Raw genomic sequence first — 21,473 nt, forward strand, 5'->3', positions numbered from 1 at the left:
GTCCATCTAATTCATTGTTCTCTGCACTTATTGGCAGCAGCTTTGCAGGTTTTTTTAAGATGGGGGTTTCCCCAGTCGTGCCTGGAGATGCTGTCAGAGACTGAAACAGTGACCTTCTGTAGGTGCATAGGAACATAAGAACATAGAAAGCTGACTTATACTGAGTTTGCTCTTCTGAAGTCCAAAGTATCCGTGTTAGACTCCCTTGGCAATTCTCTGCTCGCATATATGCTGAATTTGAACACATATGGTCACTGTTCCTTAGTGGTTCCATGACACTGACATCTCTCACCCGATCCTGAGCACCACTCAGGATTAAGTTCAAGTCTGCCTTCTCTCTGGTCAGTCCCATGACCAACTGTTACAAGGCACAGTCATTTAACATATCTAGACATTTGGCCTCTTTGTCATTACCTGCATGTGAATTTACCCAGTCTGTGTATGGAATCGCCCATTAATACAGTGTTCTCTCTCTCTCTCTCTCTCTCTCTCACACACACACACACACACCCCTCCCTCCCATTTATTTATTTTTTTAAAAAATATTTATATCCCGCTCTACCTCCAAGGAGCCAAGAGCGGTGTACTACATACTTGAGTTTCTCCTCACAACAACCCTGTGAAGTAGGTTAGGCTGAGAGAGAAGTGACTGGCCCAGAGTCACCCAGCTAGTATCATGACTGAATGGGGATTTGAACTCGGGTCTCCCCGGTCCTAGTCCAGCACTCTAATCACTGCACCACGTTGGCTCTCCTTCTCCAACTCTATGTCCCTCTTAGTGTTATCATCAGGAGGGTGGTAGCACGACCCTACTAATAAATTTCCTTTCCGGCCTCATATTATCACCCACAATGTTTCTGTGGAGGGCTCTTGTCCTCATCCCAAAGGGGTTTAAAATGAAAGTGAAATGGTGTTTGGAGGATTCAAATTGCACTTGTACTTCAGGAGTCACAGGTGCTGCTCTCCTTCAGCCAAAACTACCACTTCCCTTTCCATATCATTCCTTCTTGGCTGAAAATGGTGGCAGGTAACAGGAACTTGTTCATGGACTGGAGGCCCCATTACTACCTCAGCCATAACCAGTTTTCTCTCTTCCTTCCAGCAGGTAACAATTTGGAGAGTGAGAATGAGGGAAAGCCCCACAGAGGTTTGTTGGGAGGTGCCAGAAGGACAAAGAGGGAACAGCAAATAATAGGAGCTGAAGTCAAACAGAAGAAGAGGAATGGATCTCAACATGGTGAATTGCATACAATCGCAATGCAGGAAAAGGAGGATAAAGTAGTAGAGACCATTCTTTGCCCTTCCTACAGGAGAAGCTTCATTTCTGAATCCAGCCTTCAAATTCAGGGGAAAATGCATACAGAGGAGAAACCATACAAGTGCTTGGAATGTGGGAAAAGCTTCAGCAAGAGAGGAAATCTCAGTCTACATCAAAGAGTCCACACAGGAGAGAAACCATATAGATGCTTGGAGTGTGGGAAGGGCTTCAGTCAAAGCACAAAACTCACTGTACATCAAAGGATTCACACAGGAGAGAAACCATATAAATGTTTGGAGTGTGGAAAGAGTTTCAGTCAAAGTGCACAACTCCCTATTCATCAAAAGATTCACACAGGAGAGAAACCATACAAATGCTTGGAGTGCGGAAAGAGCTTCAGTCAAAGGGCACATCTCACTTTACATCAAAGAATCCACACAGGAGAGAAACCATATACATGCTTGGAGTGTGGAAACAGCTTCAGCCATAAGCAACACCTTACTTCACACCAACGGATTCACACAGGAGAGAAACCATATACATGCTTGGAGTGTGGAAAGAGCTTCCCTCGAACTGACTCCCTCACTTTACACCAAAGGATTCACACAGGGGAGAAACCATATAGATGTTTGGAATGTGGAAAGAGCTTTAGCCATAAGAAGCACCTTACTTTACACCAAAGGATTCACACAGGAGATAAACCATATACATGCTTGGAGTGTGGAAAGAGCTTCAGTTATGGTACAAGCCTGACTTCACACCAAAGGATTCACACGGGAGAGAAACCATATACGTGCTTGGAGTGTGGAAAGAGCTTTTGCCATAAGCACCACCTTACTTTACATGGAAGGATTCACACAGGGGAGAAACCATATACATGCTTGGAGTGTGGAAAGAGCTTCAGTCAAAGTGCACAACTCACTGTACATCAAAGGATTCACACCGGCGAGAAACCATATAAATGCCTGGAGTGTGGAAGGAGCTTTAGTTTGAGTGCACACCTTACTGTACATAGAAGGATTCACACAGGAGAGAAACCATATAAGTGCCTGGAGTGTGGAAAGAGCTTCAGTCAAAGTGCTTATCTCACTTCACATCAAAGGATCCACACAGGAGAGAAACCATATACATGTTTGGAGTGTGGAAAGAGCTTCAGCCGTAATTCAAATCTCACTTCACACCAAAGGATCCACACAGGAGAGAAACCATATAGATGCTTGGAGTGTGGAAAGAGCTTCAGACATAGTAGAAACCTCATTTCTCATCAAAAGCTTCATGCTGGTGAAACTATATAAATGCATGGAGTGTGGGAAGAGCTTTGTTTGGAGGCACTCCCTTATTTCTCACTGAAGTACCATTCTGTTTATTCAGGTTGTAAATGAATTCATCGAAAAGAGGTACATTAATCTGCTTTGAGGATTCACACAGGAGAGAAACCATGTACGTGCTTGGAGTGTGGGAAGGGTTTCAGGCAAAATTCATATCTCACTTCACATAAAAAGATTCACACAGGTGAGAAACCATATAAATGGTTGGAGTGTGGAAAGAGCATTGGTTGGAGGTATTCCCTTATTTCTCACTGGAGTACCATTCCACTTATTCATGTTGTAAATGAAATCCTGGAAATGACCTATGTTAATCTTTTTGGGGGGGAGAAGAGCCCAAACCACTTCTGCCTTGCAAACTTACATTTTAATTGTGGCATGCATGAGCTTCTGTGGGGAAGAGAAAGGCCTCACTTACGAAGGGCAATACTTCTTCTTTGGTGTTTGTGACCTAAGACATGGTGATCATCAGGCCCGTCCTTAGGGCAGGGTAACTGGCGTGATTGCCTCGGGCCCCGCGCTTGGACAGGCCTGCAGTGGCTGAGTGAGTGGTGAGCAGCCTACTTCTCCTTTTGCTCCGTACTTAGCAGCCTTGCACCTGCCTCGGCTCTTGGCAGGGCAGAGGGAGGGATGGCCAGGGTAAGCATTAATTCATGTGTTCTGTGCCTGGCCCTGCCCTCTGCCTTCTTAGCACCAGTAGCAACCAGCCCCTAATTCAAATTTCTTCCTTTCCTTCTGTCCCTTGTGCTCCTCCCCTGCTCACTCGGCATTTGAATGTGAATCCATGCCGAGAAGCAAGCCAGCCACAAGGAAAAGCTGAGCTCCGTCCGGAAAGCAAGTAAAAATTAAAAATGTATCTGATTTGTGTGTGAGTATGTGAGAGAGCTTTGTTCCTCCTTCACTTAATCAGTGTGTTTCTCTCTCTTCCCCCCCGTTCCTGTATGAACTTGTGTGCATGATTTGAAAGTCCGTGTTATTGTTTCTTCCCCACCTACGCCTCACCTCAACTCCTTTATAGTATTTATGTGTGTGAGAGAGATTCTCACCCCTCGCCAACACACTCACACACACATACACACACTTTCTTCTCCGTCTTCGCTGTGTGAGTTTGTGTGAGAGAAATTTTAAAACTAAAAATCATTTTTAGGTGCCAAGTGAAAGGCACCTAAATAACTGACTATTATTTTGCTTTATGCCTGTACCAGTATATAACTTACTGGTAAGTTATATTTTATAAGCTTGTAATCTTCTATAAGCTTGTAATGAGCTAACATACCCCAACTTCTTGAAAGTAGCTTCAAATTGCTAAAATGAACATTAAACATTTCCCCCTCTTCCATCACTAAAAGTACGTCTTTTTATACACTTCCTTCAAAATAAGGCTCTGCATATCAGATCACAGGAAAGCCCCTTTAAAAGCTCTCTTGGCCTTGAAATGCTTACCTGTAAATCCTAAGAAATTAGGGTAACTCCATGTATTCCATTCTGTTGTCCTAACCCTAACCTAAATTGATAGCAAATTAGTGTCTTTTCCTTCTGCTTGACATGTACTGAAATAATTTTAAACAGTAAATCCAGGCCTATCATTATTACAGTACATGTTCAGTTTTCCAGCAGAGAAAAACTCTTGTACCACTCTTTCTAGTGCAAGCTGCCATACGAAAACGTGAGAAACCTCTCAGAAGTATGCATGGAGTTATTTTCAGTGCTTCTCATGTCTTGAAGCGTAGGGCTACCTGATTCCCAGATATTGTTGACTACAAATCCTAGAATCCCCAGCTGCAATTGCTTTTGATTTGATTGGGGGTTATGGGAGTTGTAGTCAACAACATCTGGGATTCCCTTTTATAGGGAACATTGGTGGTATCAAGAGTCCTTGAAGTAACTTTGATAAGTTTCAGAACCCCTTTCCGAGGTGTGGTAGCTCTACATTATAACTCCCAAGACTGCATACTTAGGAATAAATGGTTTGTGTGTGTATGTGTGTGGGAGAGAGAAAGAGAGAGAGTGCACAAATAGGGATAGGAACATTGCTAGGGTTGTATTTATGCATATATCAGGTCACAGTAGTAGGCATATATGTTAAAAAATGTTTCTGAGCTAGGGGAATATGCGTGCACAAGTAAATGTGTGAAAGAGTATGCATATATGAAGGGGGTGTAATATATGAATAGAAGGGAAAGAAAAGGCATTCTAAGAATCTTGTTTTCATCATGTCCTTACAGTTTTTTCTGCAGGAAATATATGGGGTGGGGACAAAGAAGATAGGGAGCAAGGGGGCCCACCTTCACCTTTTGCCCCTAGGCCCACTCCAACCTTGATCTTGCTTTAGCTACCACAGTTCCCCATCCACCTGCTTGTAATATGCCCCTAAAATTCACTCCGCTAAAAGCTGAAAAAAGAAAGGAATATGTGTAAAGTGACTACTCTTTGATCCATGTGATCCCTGTCCTTCAGTTCTGGGGGACGCCATCCAACTTTGAGTTAAATGCTTGGAATCCAAGTGTCTTCCTTCAAATGAGATTTTCATTGCAAGAGAATTCAATTTTGGAATTCACATTTGGAATGCAACTGTGTTAAATTATGTATGTTTACATACGTGTTTTATATATTATGCATATTAGACTGAAATGTTAAGGGGGCCCCACACATGCTGATTCGCCCCTAGCCCCGTGCCCCACTAGGGACAGCCCTGGTGACCATACTCTCCTCCGACTTCTTGTCTAAGAAATGTTTCAGCTTGTAGCAGCCTGAGTTCAGAACAGTATTTGGACAACCAGTAGAAGAGTTGTTTGGCAGAAACTTCCTCCACTCTGCCTAAGGAGGGAAAGATGGAGTCATGCCAGAGGCATTGCTAGATGCTGAAAAGATCTGGGGGCGAGGCTTTTGGGGCCTGGCTCAGGCCCAAAGCTACCCTCCTCATTTTGAAAATTAACTCTTTTCATGCCCCCTAAAGGAATGCGAAACTCTATTATAGATCAAAGCTGTTCACAATCACTGAACTGGCGGCTCCCGTGGCTGTTTTGAGGTGAAACCCTCCATCTGCTGCAGCTCCTGTACCTCCGATGGCTGCTTTCCATCCTGATTTCTCGCCCTCCTATGATCCTCAGAGCTGATCTTTCTGGCTCTGCAAATCTGACAGCTTAATCTTCACACAGTGATGGACTTCCAGCAAGACCACCAGGCAAGAAGGTGATGCTTGTGTCAGCTGTGCCACTCAGGTCTCCCTTATACCCACAAAACCCGGTCCTGAATTGCTTGGGATCTAAGCTCTCTACCATTTTCGTTTAGAGAAGATATTGATTTACACTGCAGCCCTGTGAATGCCTAAAAAACCCAGTAATAAGCAGCTGAACAAACCAAAGAAGCGCCTGCCTGACTCCGCGCTCAAAAGAGCTGATGCGATTTCAGACCATGAGGAGGTGGCTACTAGGCCTCTTGAGAACAGCTGAGAAAGATATACAGGTTCTCCAAAGTGGATGGAATTAATTATACTTCGCTGGAAAATAATTCCATAGATAATGCTGAGAAGGGAATTGGAGTGGGCGGAGGGTGTCACAAAACTACAGAGCAGCAGAAGATCTCACTACACTGCAGTCTGAAGTTACAGTACTTCGGGTCAAAGTGCTGGACCCGGAAGGCTGAAGCTGCAGGTCTAATGTCCGAATAGTTCCTGAGGGAGCTGAAGGAAAAGACTCTGTTAAATTTGTTGATGTATTATTGCAGGATCTGCTTCATCTGCCTGAGAAATATGAAGTCTCAATTGAACGAGCACACAGGTCCATCAGGCTTGCTCTCCCACCACAGGCAAACTACCATGAGCTACTCTAGTAAAACTGCTTCAATTTCAAGTGAAGGACGATTGATGCTGATGCTACAGAAAGAGGGGCAAGTTATGCTTGGGCCCTGATCAGGTTAAAATCCAATTCTTTCAGGGTTCTCCTAAGTCTGTTGTTGAGCTAAGGAAAAAAATTGCTCGGGCAACATGGCTGGCTCATAATAAGCAATTACCTTGTTTCTTGAAATATCCAGCCATTTGGTGCCTGAGGGTTAACAATTCAGTTAAGCAATTTGATTCACCACGGAAAGCTGAACGTTCTTGGCCAGAGGCTGAAGAGTTTGGAATATGTTTGAAACTTAATTCCTTTTGGCGTTCATCTGCCTCAGTGACTGAATCCTTGGGCGGAAGGTGGGGGAGGAGACCTTGTTTGAAAAAAGGTTTTTGGCAGGAAAAGACCTTGTTTGAATTCTAATAGTTAATGTTGCCTATCATCTTTCTTTGTCTTTGCTACTGAGAAACTATGACTAATGCCTCATCTATAGGTTTTTCTAAATTTTGCCTCAGAATTCCACTTCTACTGTGTAACTAAAATGTTATAAATTTTGTTTTATGAATGTGAAAACTGCTTCACTTGAATGTGGCTGTAATTACAATGTCTGGGACATAACCCACCCCTCAGATTGATACAGTCATCCCTCACCAACTGCTAGGGTTCCGTTCTTGCAAAACCTCGCTGTTGGCAAATTCAGTTGGTGAGGCATTTAAATCTATGGGAAACAGGGTTGGGGGACCCCAACCGCAAAATACCTAAAAATAAAGGAAAAAATACCCCCCCCAGATAAATAATCATGTAATATCGCCAAGAATCAACAAGAAGAATGAGCAAATCGGACCTCTGAAAATCTGTTGAACCCCTGCAAAATCACTCAAATGCATTTTAAATTGGCAAGGGACAGCAACATCAGCAAGGGTTACCAAGAGGAATGAGCAGATTGAACTTCTGAACACCCCCACCCACCCAGTCACTGGAAAAAATACCCACCCCCATCATTAAAAATCTTGCCATCTGCGGATGCTCGGGTTGCAGTTGGTAAGACCTGTCACAATTTCCTATTTGCTTATTCTCAAAACCGTGGTTGGTAAAACCATGGTTGGCAAGGGATGACTGCATATCTTTACATGCTGGTTGAGTCTCCTAATGTTATTTCCATATAGGGATTTGAAGTAATACTTTAGGTTCAATAAAATTATCGTTACGGTTTTAAGGGTTCTGCTTAAAGCAGGGGGGGTGGAATTTTGGGGTAAAGATCTGCAAAGCAGTCACATGCCTGGCTTGTTACATTATAAGAAAACTACTCTCACACACAAGACAGAAATTAGAAAAAAGAAACTACTCATATCTGTCCACCCTCAGACAAGTGGACAAATACACCGCTCTCATAACACAAGTCATACTCACATGTTTTGTTAAACACACATTTGTGTGAGATTTACACAGTCTGTAAATCTCACACAATCTCTACACACAGTCTGTAGTTGTTCACACATTATGTTCAAGACATGACAATAATATATTTCCAGTCCTGTCCTTTTGAGGGGGCCTGTACAAGGTTCACTTTTAAAATGAACTCGTATGTAGTTATTCACACACAAGCATATACATGTGTACCAATACGATGTGTAATGTCTGGACAGAGTTCCTGTGTTGGAATATAAGCCTTTTTAGGGAGGAAGCGAGATGGAGTTCTTATCCCTTCCCCCCGTCTAAATAAATAAATCACAACACTGAAAATGGGATATAACCTCTTTTCCAGGAAACAAGCACCAGGATGTTAGCAGAGTTGGCTTCTGAAGAAATGACCCAGAGTCATTGCTCATAACTGTAAAAAAACCACGTTCTACCAACATATGCTGAGAAGGCATAGAGGGGCGAAACAAATCGGAGCTCCCAAGTTCTTCTGGAAGATTGTTAGATGAATATATTTCAAAATGGGTGCCTCTCCTCTCCTTACCTCCCCCACCATGCTGTTGCTGACTAATTGTCTTTCTTTCTTGCTCACATCAACACATCACAGTCTTCAGTTCCCCGACCCCCTGTGATTCTCGGATCATTCCAAACCAGTGAGAAGACCAATTTTGCTTTCTGTCTGTTTCCCACACTCGCTCTCAGAGCTCACTTCCATAAAGACAACATAGGTCTCTCTTCCCCAACCCAGCCCAACCCCTTCTGTGAGTGAGCTGAATTCAGCAAACGGAAACACATTACAGGTCTCATCATCCTCCAATTTGTTTACTGAAATCATCCCTCCACCCACCCCCACTGCACACGCACTAAACCAGGCTCTCAGATCACTCCAAAGCAGCAATCAACAGCCATGAAAAATGTGCAGGTGTGTCCGCAATTTCCGGTCCTATCTGGAAGAGGAGGGCAACAGGGTGGCAGGGAGGTGGGCTGCCACCCCGATAGCCTGCTAAAAAACCCGAGGCCGGCGGGAGGGGTAAGTGCACCCTCCCCCTCTCTTAAAGGGAGACCCCCTCCGCCTGTGAACCGCCCCGCCACGGTTCTGTGCACATCCCTACTGGATGCTTCCTTTCCTCTGCTGGGTTTCTAGCAAACGGAGGACACAGGCAGCACCCCTATAAAGGCCCAGAACTGGGCAGGTGACCCCAAGTCACCGCCAAGTCACTCAGGAGCTGGTCCCAGTCCTGTCCTGGGATACGGTGATGGCCACTAGCTTGGATAACTTTAAAAGGGGCCTAGACAAAAATATTTGTTGTTGTTGAATAAGCTGTGTGAAACCATGGGGGCTTGTATTATTATTTTTCCTTGCAAATACACTATGTTAAAGTTGGTTTGTGAATCATCAAGATGCCCCCCCCATAACCCCTAACTTATGACCCTTATTCGAAGAATGGACTGTTGGAAACCCTAAAACTGGTTGCAACCAATTATCTCTTAATGACTTAATCAGTGAAGGCTGGAAGCTTGACTTCTATCTGTATTATTATCCAATTCAACTATTATAACTGAGTGATTCTTTTTCATTATGGTGATATAGTCAAAAAGGGCTATGAAGATTCTTGAACAGTTCTGGTGCAAAGGTGTGTATTACTGCTTTCAGCAAGGTGGATGAAAAGAGGTGTTGAAATTATTATATGTGGAATTTTATCAAAGATAGATTTAAGAGGAACAGAGTGGAATGGATGTGGGATTGTGAAGTTTAATTTAATTATAAGGAACCCAGAGCAGTGTACTCTGGTTATGTTTAGCCACACAACAACCCTGTGAAGTAGGAAAGGCTGAGATACAAGTGACTGGCCCAGAGTCATTAAGTGAGTTTCACAACTGAATGGGAATTTGAACTTGGGTCTTGCCATTTTTGTCCAGCACTCTTTAGAACGACACCAAACTGGCTCTCTAAGTTGCAAATCTCACACTGCCAGCTCACCTTGAAAACTACAGTGCTCCCTTAAATCGGGGAAAGTCAGACTGTTGCTGTGGCATGGCGTGTACAATGGCATGTAGCAGCCATTGGTAGTTCTGCCTTAGAGCATCACTTCCTCACCCTGAGGATGGTTCAGACATTGGTGTAGTGGTTAGAGTGCTGGACTAGGACCAGGGAGACCGGAGTTCAAATCCCCATTCAGCCATGATACTAGCTGCCTGACTCTGGGCCAGTCACTGCTCTCTCAGCCTAACCTACTTCACAGAGTTGTTGTGAGGAGAAACCTAAGTATGTAGCACACCGCTTTAGGCTCCTAGGAGGAAGAGCGGGATATAAATGTAAACATAATAATAATAAAAATAATAGTGTGTAATAGGGTACTGCTATGTGAACCCCATTAAGGGTCTAAAGGGTTTCTTCTCAGTATTGCAAGCTTGTTTGGTAATCTCATAAAGTTCTGGTTTCCTCTCTGGATGTTGAATTGCAATGGGAAGTACATATTGTAGTGCTTTTGCCTTTAGAAACAAAAGGCAAGGGAGAGTAGGATTTTTTCCTCCCTTTAAAATTTTTTAAGAAAGCAAAATAACTCATGCAGAAAAGGAGGTTCCAAATGCAGCTGATGTGCATGATGCAAAATGTAGAACTTGGGCTTCCTTGGCGGGTTGGGGTGTGTGTGCACACATGTGCATAGTTGTGCAATTACATTCCACCTCTGTCTTGGTTTCCTTCTGTATTTTTTTGTTTGGAGGATGCCAAGGTCATACTTCACCTAGGGTGCTAAAAACCCTGGCCCTGGGTGCACTTGATGTCCATGGGTATTGTGTATGTGTGGCTTCTGGTTTCCACTGCTGCAAGGTCTGCATGGCCATCAACATCCAGTGAGATAGGAGCTGTTACTGGAGGAGAAGCCAGTACCATGCGCTACCAAGGGCCTTGTGATGGAAGTCAGATGGTGGGAGGACAGTGTTCTCTCATTCTTCAAAATCTGTGTTCAGAATGAGTTTTGTTCTGGGCGGCAGTATCAAGTCAGTGTGCACAGACAGGAATTCAGAAAGGGGCCTTCCTTATTGATCCTGAGCGGGATTGAAAATTAACAGAGCAGACATCAAAAAACATGTGAGCATACAACTTAGAGGGAGCTCTGAGTGGGGTGGGGGCCTGGTTGGAGTAAAATATGCTGAATGGGGAATCTAGCTATTGCTGCTTAGTAAGCCTACCTGGAGTTAACTGAAGGGGTGAGGAGGAGAGGATGTCACAAACAGTGAGCAGGTTAAAACATAGCAATACATTTTGCAAAGACCAACACTTCCTGATTTGTGCTAATTCATAGATGGCTCGTTTTCTGAACATCGAAGAGCAAGGGAGTTCCAAACCTGTTTTCCCCCACCCCGTAACTGTCCTACAGCAGATTGCAAGGTTGTTGGCATACAAGAGAGCCGATATGTCTATTGGCAACCTTAGGAGAGTGGAAATCTTGCCCCTGTGAGCATTCAAAAAGAGTGATAAAGGTTGAGTAAAAGCGGGGCCAGAACACTTCCCTGTTTGACCCATCTTTTTGGAGGGACATATTCTGAAAGGTGTCCTCCAAGGTTGTGCTTAACTGTAAGTGAAGTATTTGGATATAAACTCAGAATTACCCAACAGCCACCGATCAATAGAAGATTCTTGAAGTTTTCCCCAAAGTTTAGACGGTGATATTGAATCAAAAGTGAATTTTTTGGGTTTGCTGGAGTATTTCTCTACTAGATGCTGAAGAAGAATGCAGTGATCACCAAGCTTACCTTATGCAGCTAGTTCCAAGGTGGATTAATTCTTTTACTGTTCGTTCCATTCTTCATGGCCCCATCATTTTGGGTCCAAATGTGTACATTACGGCCTTTCAGTGGGATCACTTTTGGCAATTGGCTTTGAGAGAGCCATGGGTTCCAGCACTAAGAATAAGTGATGTTGATCACTTCGCTTTGGTCCCAAGACACTATAATTTGGGGAAGATTAAATTATACATTGATGCCCCCAGCATATTTTTTTATCATTTAACAACTCCCAGTCAGAGAAGAGCCTATACTTTAACGAGGTGTCATGCTTTGTCCCCAGTGGTATTACTTATGGGAAAACCCTTTTTCATGAAAGAATCTGCCTGTGGCTCTGGTGCTCTTGAAGCTACCAAGGATGTTCTTTTGAGCTGTCCTCTTTACCAAGAACTGCTCATAGCAGTTCTCATAGCATCACTTTGGGTGCTCTGGAGCATCTTGCACTACTTGGTTACTTCCTGGTCTCAATTTGGAAATCTATACTACGTTTGTGAAATTTTGTGCTGCAGTTTGTAAGACTAGGCAAGGTTAAGTTGGAAACAGTATAACTGATTAGTTGGTGGTTGTAATGCAGTTGGTTATGGATTAGTGGATAGTTTTATTTCACATTTTCACGTGTTAATCACAGACATGTATAGTTGCTGCTGCGGGTCTCTGTGTGTGTGTGTGTGTGTCTTTGTTTTGTTGTATTTCTGGTCATGTACCGAAACAAAGCTGCTCCTTTTATAACTCCTCCCATAAATGCTGAACTTAGTATGGAGCTTCCCTTTCCAGGTCCTGGGAGCCCAGCAATGGAGGCAGCAGCATCTGAAGCAGAGAGCGCAGGAGATCCAGGCCTGGAAGCAGATAGCAAGGGTGGTTGGAAAGGAAGCCCAGGAACCTGCAGAAGACAGCGGGTGTATTGTGGAGCTCCTGGAAACAGAGGTCCACCTGGGTAACTTTGGAGCTTGGATCCAAGGACTTTTGGTGTCTGCCCCCCACCCCACCCCACCCCCACGTAGACAGAAGGAAAGGAGCTGGCCTTCAGCACTGCACCCCACCCCCACAACAGATCGGGCGGGCTGTAATCCTGCATGATTGGTGGGCAGGCTGCTGAAGGGCACCCAGTGCAGGTGCAGCAAAAACCAGTGGTGCAACAACCAGCTGCAAGACATTTGGGAGCCCCCCCGGGTGCTGGAAGACCAGACTTTGTACCAGAAGTCCAGTCCAAAGAGCACCACTACCTGGAAAAGAACACTTTACACTTGAGGACTGTGGGCTTGACTTCACCAAGTCTCAAGATGCCTTTGTGAGTGAAATATGGAGCCATGTGCAGACCAGCTCAGCATCACCCTACTCCCCGCATCAGGCCATTCCCAGGAGAGATCTTGGCATGCCCATCACCGGGGACCCTGAGCAGAGGGTTTGGGCAAAGGAAGAGTGAACTTCCCTGCCAGGAAAGATGTCACCGGCCGGACTTCTGGTTGGTTCCTTACAGTCCAGCACTTAAGACTAAAGCTGATACTTCATTTCTCAGAAGTTTTCAGTTGATGAGGATCTCTTCCAGCGCCCTGGAAGCCTCTCGCCTGAACTGGACCGCAGTCTGGCTGCATCTCATAGCCTGGCAAATAGAGGACATCACCAATCCAATCCTAGAAACCACCCAGGGCCTGAAAATGTGCTCCTCACAGCATGCAGAGAAAGAAGCAAGCATCACCACGATGTTTCTGATCATTTACAATTTTTTTTTAACAGTAAAGTCTATAAATTTATCTTAAGAGTATAGTTCTATATTTTTACCTTGTACCATAAAAACTAATTATTGCTTTCTATCAAACAAAAGATCTTTGAATTTTTTAGGGAGTTAAGAGTTCTATTCAACATTCCAAACACTGCTAGGAATGTCCCACAGGAATACAGTCACTAGACCACATCCACAAAAAGTTACTCATACTGCAATTAATGGGGCACACACACAATCTCTATGGAACACAAAAGGAACATAGGAAGCTGCTTTCTACTGAGTCAGACTATTGGTCTATCTAGCTCAGTATTGTCTTCAGACTGGCAGCAGCTCCTCCAAGGTTGCAGGCAGGAATTCTCAGCCCTATCTTTCCTACAGGGAAGGAACTTGGAACCTTCTGCTCCTCCCAGAGTGGCTCCATCCCCTAAGGGGAATATCTCACAGTGTTCACACTTCCAGTCTCCCTTTCATATGCAACCAGGGCAGACCCTGCTTAGCTAAGGGGAGAAGTCATGCTTGCTACCCTAAGACCAGCTCTCTGGGGTACATTAACTGCAGGTTTGTGAGAGAAGGGGGCACACTTTTTAAGAAGGTTGGGAAATCTTTTGATTTTTGGATTTCGATGGCCCTCTGCAGAGGCCCCTGACCTGTAGCGAGACCTCAAAATGTGCTTTGCATTTAGCGCCCCTTTACACTAGCTGGAGTTTCCTTTCCTATTGATTCTATATGCAGTTGTTGGGTGAGAAAATGGGGAGAGGGGAGAAGACATGAAATGACATTTGGGATGACTGGTGGGCACTATGTATGCATGTACGTGTGCACACTCCTGCCTTCTCACTTCCTGGACACAGGAGAATGGGCCAATGGAAAGCAAGAGGCTTTGCCCCCCTGCACCCTGAAACACTCCACTAACCAGTAATGTACTTTGTGTTTAGCACTCTGTTCGCACTAGCAGCAGGGAAGTGACTTGCTTAGGGAGCAAGAGTTTGTTAGTTCAAATCCCCGCTGGTCAGTTTATCAGAATATGGGAAACTCCTATATTGGGCAGCAGCGATATAGGAAGGTGCTGAAAGGCATCATCTCATATTGTGAGGGAGAAGGCAATGATGAATCCCTCCTGGATTCTACCAAAGAAAACCACAGGGCTCTGCGGTTTCCAGGAGTCGACACCGACTTGATGGCATTATCTTTCCTCCCCTCATCTCCCCTTGAGCTCTAGCAGGAGCTTCCCATGGGATGTACATGCAGTTGTTGCTCAAAAAAACTGGAATATATATATATTTGGACATACCCCTACAGCAAAAAAGCCACCAGTCTGGAAAAGGCTAAGCTCAGGGTTTCTGTGAACTCAAGACTGCAGTGTTTGGGAGCATTGATTTGTTTTTTAACAACTCTGTAGAGGGAGCTTTCCTATATCTATTTAAGATAAAATGGTTACTCTATGGGGGGCTGTCATATTCCACTGTAATTAAGAAGACACGTTAGGCCAGGGATGGGGCCAGGACTCAGGAGCAGAGCATCTGCTTGGCAGGTAGAAGGTCCCAGCTTCAATCCCTGCAGCATCTCCAGGAGGGGCTGGGAGAGACTCCTGTCTGAAACCTCAGAGAGCCACTGCCAGTCTGTGTAGTCAATACTGAGCTAGACGGACCAATGGTCTGACTCAGTAGATGGCAGCTTCCTATTACATTCAAGGGGACTACTTTGAGCAATGTTCCTCATGTCACTTAGCAACCCTCTTCTCTAGGGCCTCTGATCCCCCCCCCCAACTTTGCAATCCTTCTGGTCAAACAATTCATTGGTTGATCAACCCTTTAATATGGCTTACAATAGGAGAGCTGAGCTAGCTTCTTCCAGAAAGTTAATGGCAATAGGGGCGAGCCTGAAAGGATTGTGATACTTTGTGTTAGCTGGTCATTTCCCAAAATAGCTGCATTTCGGCACAACTGCATCAGAGATGATGATGATCTCTCTCTCTCTCTCTCTCTCTCTCTCTCTCTCTCACACACACACACACACACACACCATCCCATACAGAATAGAACAAAACATACAACTGAGAACAAAATTAAACCAAACATGAAACCAAAATTGAAACAATTAAAAATACTGCTAAAAACATAGACATTTTTAAAAGCCTGCTTGAATGAGAAAAGTCCAAGAGAAGCCTGGGTGACATCCCCTAAACCTCCTTTCCAACAGAGTCCATCCTCTGTGCTGTAGACATGCTGATAGCATGTCTTCATATCCTCTTCTCCAGAAACCCTTTAATTTGGTTTTCTGATCATATTCTGCAGTGTCGACAGCTGAGCGCTTATCCCCCTTCTTCATAAGGGTTTTTTAAATTATCCTGCTCATCTTCAAGTAGAATCTAATAAACCTGCAAGTCCAGACCATTGTTTACTGAATTTACTTAGGCATAAGCTTTTCGAAGGCTGTCAACCATTTAGTGACCTGTAAATGAAGTCAATTATTCCTTTTGTTCTGTATTGGGATTCCAGCCAACAGAGAAAGCCCTGTTGGATGAAGCCAGCTAGTCTCACATGCTCCTTCCCACAGTACCCAATCGGATGCATCTCGGAAGCCCAAAGCAGGGCATTAAGACTGTTGGCCCCCTCCTACTATTGCTACCCTGAAACTGGTATTCAGAGGTATACTGCCTCTGAACCTGGAGGTTCCATGTAGCCCTCATGAAAGTTGCCACTGATAGCCCAATTCTCCGTGCATTTGCTTGATCACTGTTAGAATCTTCCTCTGTTTCAGTGCACCCCACTCCTGCCTGTCTCCCTAAAAGAGAAGACCATGGGTTTCACTGTGCTTTGGCAGTCGTGGAATAAGAAAAAACAGCAGCTTCTGAAGTGGGAAGGTCACAGCACACCCCTTGGTGCTAGTAAATGGTTAAAAGCATTTCTGGCATGTGGCTGACAAAGCCTTAAGCCAATCAAACTGCAGTGCTGCAGGGAAAATGCATAACACCTCTCAGGTATTCCCATCTGAAGGCCATTCACTGAAAGGTCTGGAATAAATTAATCAAAATTCAATTTATTTTGATTAATCGCTCCAAGATCTTTCCTAGGAGGGCGGGAACAGTGTGGATTCCTAAGACAAGGAACCTATCATGAACTCCAGAGAAGGGCTGACCACCACCCTACCACAATCTAAGAGCCATCTCTAAAACAAGGCCGGCTTCCCCAGTGGAAAAACTCACCCAACCAGGTACATGGTCAGAGCAAGGAAAGGTGACTGGCTGTGGCTACCCCTGCCCAAAAAGCCTGGCTTTGCAGAACCACCAGTTCTTCACAATCTCACTGTCCCAAGAAAGCACAGTTTGGAATTGGAATTGAAGTATCTGACTTGACCATTTGAGCACAAACACTGGGAGCGAAAGAAGCGTCGTCTCCCAGTGGCCAAAAGGTCTTAGCCCTTCATTTCCATGCTGCTTCCGAGATCTCTTTGCAGATTAACGAAAGGTAGATCTCCTGGCTGAAGTCTCAGCCCAATTCCTTTCTTTGCAGAGTTGGATCTAACAATGAGTGTCCGTGTGTTCTGAATATGGGCCCCCAGGGGGAGCCACCTCTGGTCCTGCCATTTGCCGCCACAGGCCACAGGCCATAGGCCACAGGCCATTTGTCACCACCCACCCCTCGCCACCTCTTAGCAGGAGCTGAGTGGTGACACCATTATACCATGTTGCAGCTGGAACAAGGAAGCCAGCCAGTCACATCAGTGAATGGAGGCCTGCAGTGGGCAACTGGCCAATGGCAGTGCTGATGGGTGAGCAGAGGCCAATAGCGGAGAGTGGGTGGAGACAGTAATAAGCAGTGGCCCACCAAGATACGTAAACACAAGCCACTGCCAATTTTGCTATGCCACTGCTGGTTTGCCCCTCTTCATTTCCTGTCTCTTTTCAACTCACAAGTGGAGCCAAGCTCCCAGGACCACAGCACTTCACTGCCGCAAACAAACCAGATATTTTTTAAAAGGTCCTGATTTTTAACGGTTTTGAGAAGACAGTTTTGCATTCCTTTAGGGAACATGAAAAGAGTTCATTCTCAAAAAGGGGAGAGGGGCTGAGGGCCTGAACCAGGGCCTAGGCCACAGATCTTTTCAGCATCTAGAAATGCCTCTGGTACGACTCCATATTTCCCTCATGAGGCAGTATAGGGGGAGGTTCCCCCCAAGCAACTATTCTGCAGGTCGTCCAAATACGACTCTGAACTCAGGCTGCTAAAGCTGAAACGATTCTTAGACAAGCAGTCGGAGGAGAGTATGGTCACCATGGTTTAAGGCCACAAACACCATCACAAAGTATTATGCTGCTACCTTGTGATAGAGAGAGGAGGCCTGCCTTGCTGGTGGATCATACACTTTACTTCTCTTTTCAAAAAAAGAGAGAAGGGATAAGAGCCCAAAAAACAACTAAAGTGGGTAAACATGAGTAGGTAATACTAATGCTATGATCACTTTTTAAGAGAAGACGACTGGATGCGTGCTTCAGTGCTGAACTGGCACCGAAGAGAGAAGTATTGCCCTTTATAAGCTAAGCCCTACTTTTGTCAGATGCACTCCTCAGAAGCTCCAGTCACAATCAAGATGTAAGCTTTTAAGGTAGATGTGGTTTGGGCTCTTTTCCCCAAAGCAGATTAATGTAGTTCTTTTCCAGAAATTGATATACAACATGACGAGTGGTACTTCAGTGAAGAATAAAGAATGCATCCAATCAACAATCTTCTAACACTTCAAGGATTTATATGGTTTCAGCAGCGTGAAGCTTCTGATGAGAAATCAGGTTTGTGTAGTATCTTTCCACACTCCAAGCATCTATATGGTTTCTCTCCTGTGTGAATCGTTTGGTGTGAAGTGAGATGTGCATTTTGACTGAAGCCCTTTCCGCATTCAAAACATCTATAGTTTCTCCCCTGTGTGGACCCTTTTGTGAGAAGCCAGGCTTGCGTTGTGACTGAAGCTCTTTCCACACTCCAAGCATGTATATGGTTTCTCTCCTGTGTGAATCCTTTGATGTGAAGACAGATTTGATCTGGTGCTGAAGCTCTTTCCGCACTCCAAGCATGTATATGGTTTCTCCCCAGTGTGAACCCTTCGGTGTAATGTTAAGCTTGTACTAAGACTGAAGCTCTTTCCACACTCCAAGCATGCATATGGTTTCTCTCCTGTGTGAATCCTTTGGTGTGAAGTGAGATTTGAACTCCGACTGAAGCTCTTTCCACACTCCAAGCATCTATATGGTTTCTCCCCGGTGTGAACCCTTTGGTGTGATGTCAGACTTGATCTGTCACTGAAGCTCTTTCCACACTCCAAACATGTATATGGTTTCTCTCCTGTGTGAATCCTTTGATGTGAAGACAGGTTTGTGCTGGTGCTGAAGCTCTTTCCACACTCCAAGCATGTAAATGGTTTCTCCCCATTGTGAAGCCTTTGATGTAACGTTAAGTTTGCTCTATGACTGAAGTTCTTTCCACACTCCAAGCATGTATATGGTTTCTCCCCCGTGTGAATCCTTTGGTGTGAATTCAGGTAAGTCCTGCTACTGAAGCTCTTTCCGCACTCCAAGCATGTATATGGTTTCTCTCCTGTGTGAAGCCTTTGATGTGAAGTCAGGTTTGTGCTGGTGCTGAAGCTGTCTCCACACACCAAACATTTAAATGGTTTATCACCTGTGTGAATACGTTGGTGTAAAATCAGGCTTGTGCTAATACTGAAGCACTTTCCACACTCCAAGCATCTATATGGTTTCTCTCCGGTGTGAATCCTTTGATGTGAAGTCAGGTTTGCGCTGATACTGAAACACTTTCCACACTTTGAGCATTTATATGGTTTCTCCCCAGTGTGAATCCTTTGGTGTGAAGTCAGGCTTGTACTGCGACTGAAGCTCTTTCCGCACTCCAAGCATCTATATGGTTTCTCCCCTGTGTGAATCCTTTGGTGTGAAATCAGGCTTGTACTGACACTGAAGCTCTTTCCACACTCCAAGCATTTATATGGTTTCTCTCCTGTGTGGATTCTTTCATGTTGAATGAGAATCCCTTTCTTGCTGAAGCTTTTCCCACATTCCATGCATTTGTATGTTCTCTCTTCCATATGCATTTCCCTCCAAGGCTCAAGGCTAGATTCAGAACTGAAGCGCCTCCTATTGAAAGCATAAAGAATTTTCTCTACTACCTTCTCCTTTCCACCCTTCATTGTGAATGTATGCAATTCACCATGCTGAGAAACAGGAGATCCATTCCTCTTCCGTTTGAATCCTCTGTGGGCCTTTCCCTCATTCTCATTCTCCCAACCGTTACCAGCTGGAAGAAAGAGAGAAAACTGATCAGGGCTGAGACAGTCAAGGGGCCTCAGATCAATGAAGAAGCCCCAGTCATATGTTCTCTTGACAGGAGAACAAGACAGCCCTACCTCTCTGAATTAATGAGCCCTTGGGTATTTGGTGCTCTGGGCGGAGTATGATTTGGCATCCCACAATTCAATAGAGAGAGAAATGTGATATCTAGAAGGAATTTATTTATTTATTTACTTGGCAGTCTCAATGAAAACTATAATGAGAAGATCAAGCAGCTTAGAATGAACTTTTACTTTCAATGATCTCACCGAAAGTGCCGACTCAGTGAGGTGGCAGCTGTGAAAAAAGTGAATTCCATTCTAGGGATCATTAGGAAGGGGACTGAAAATAAAAACGCTAATATTGTCATGCCCTTATACAAAATTTATGGTGCAGTCACATTTGGAGTACTGTTCACAGTTTTGGTCAACGTATCTTAAGGAGGTTATTGTAGAAATGGAAAAGGTGCAGAAGTGGGCAACCAAGATGATCAGGGGCCTGGAAGACCTTTCTTATGAGGCTAGGCTACAGCATCTGGGGCTCTTTATCTTAGAAAAAGATGCGACTAAGAAGAGACATAATCGAAGTGTATAACATTATGCATGGAGTGGAGAGGGTGGACAGAGTGAAAATTTTCTCCCTCATGAAACGCCAGGTCAGGAAATTTAGGACCAACAAGAAGTATTTTTTCACACATTGCATAATCAGTCTATGGAATTCTTTGCCATGGGATGTGGTGATGTCCACCAGTTTGGATGAGGGCTTATTTATTATTATTATTTATTTATTAGTATATGGCCCTTCCAAAATGGCTCAGGGAGGTTTACAATTAAAACAAACCACTAAAACTGTAAAGAGCTAACACAAATTAAAAAGCAATATAACAATTAACAATTAAAAAACATTTTAAAACAACAATTAAACAATTACAGTGATTAAAATCCCAAAATAAGGTTTTTAATTTAAAAATAAACCTGATGTTAAAACCCCTAGAATTTAGGAAGCTGAGAAAGCTTGGGTGAAAAGAGGGGTTTTCAGGTGTTTTTTGAAAATTGCCAGAGATGGGGAGGATCGTATCTCAGCAGGGAGCGCATTCCACAATCTCGGGGCAGCAACCGAGAAGGCCCGTCTCTAGAAGATCGGAAGGGTCTTGGAAAAAATAGAACAATTTGGCCAATTGGCTGGGTTTTATATAAATAAGAGTAAAACGAAGGTGTTGACAAAAAATATGGACCAGAAATCCAATGACTTTATGAAATAAGCGAATTGGAGGTGGAAAAGAAAATTAAATACTTGGGTGTCTGGTTGACAAACAAAAATTCTTTGTTGTTTTCAAATAATTATATCAAAATATGGAATACAGTAAAAATTGATTTGCAAAGATGGACTAGAATGAACTTATCTTTAATGGGAAGAATTTCAGTTGTGAAGATGAATGTTCTACCTAAAATGTTGTTTCTTTTCCAGACTATTCCTATAATTAATACGTTAACCTGTTTCAAGCAATGGCAAAAGGACATAACCAAATTTGTTTGGCAAGGGGAAAGGCCAAGAATTAAATTTAAAAATTTAACAGATGCTAAAGAAAGAGGTGGTCTTACCCTGCCAGATTTAAGGTTGTTGTATTTTGATGCTGTTTGTTTGATGTGGTTAAAAGAATGGATAACATTAAGAAATCCCAGAATACTTGATCTGGAAGGATTTGATAGAAGGTTTGGATGGCATTTATATCTGTGGTACGATAAAAGTAAAGTGCATAAAGACTTTCTTAATCACTATGTAAGAAGGAGTC

The 21,473-nt window shown here is 43.9% G+C and overlaps 2 pseudogenes; one reads left to right on the top strand and one right to left on the bottom strand.

Annotated features, from left to right (window-relative positions):
* The window catches only part of LOC128347584 (zinc finger protein 420-like), a 40,065-nt pseudogene extending 33,076 nt beyond the window's left edge, over positions 1-6,989 (top strand).
* A 6,226-nt stretch (positions 6,990-13,215) lies between these two features.
* The window catches only part of LOC128347579 (zinc finger protein 420-like), a 54,237-nt pseudogene continuing 45,979 nt past the window's right edge, over positions 13,216-21,473 (bottom strand).

This window comes from Hemicordylus capensis, chromosome 2 (genome assembly GCF_027244095.1).
Source record: "Hemicordylus capensis ecotype Gifberg chromosome 2, rHemCap1.1.pri, whole genome shotgun sequence".
In the NCBI taxonomy this organism is placed as follows: domain Eukaryota; kingdom Metazoa; phylum Chordata; class Lepidosauria; order Squamata; family Cordylidae; genus Hemicordylus; species Hemicordylus capensis.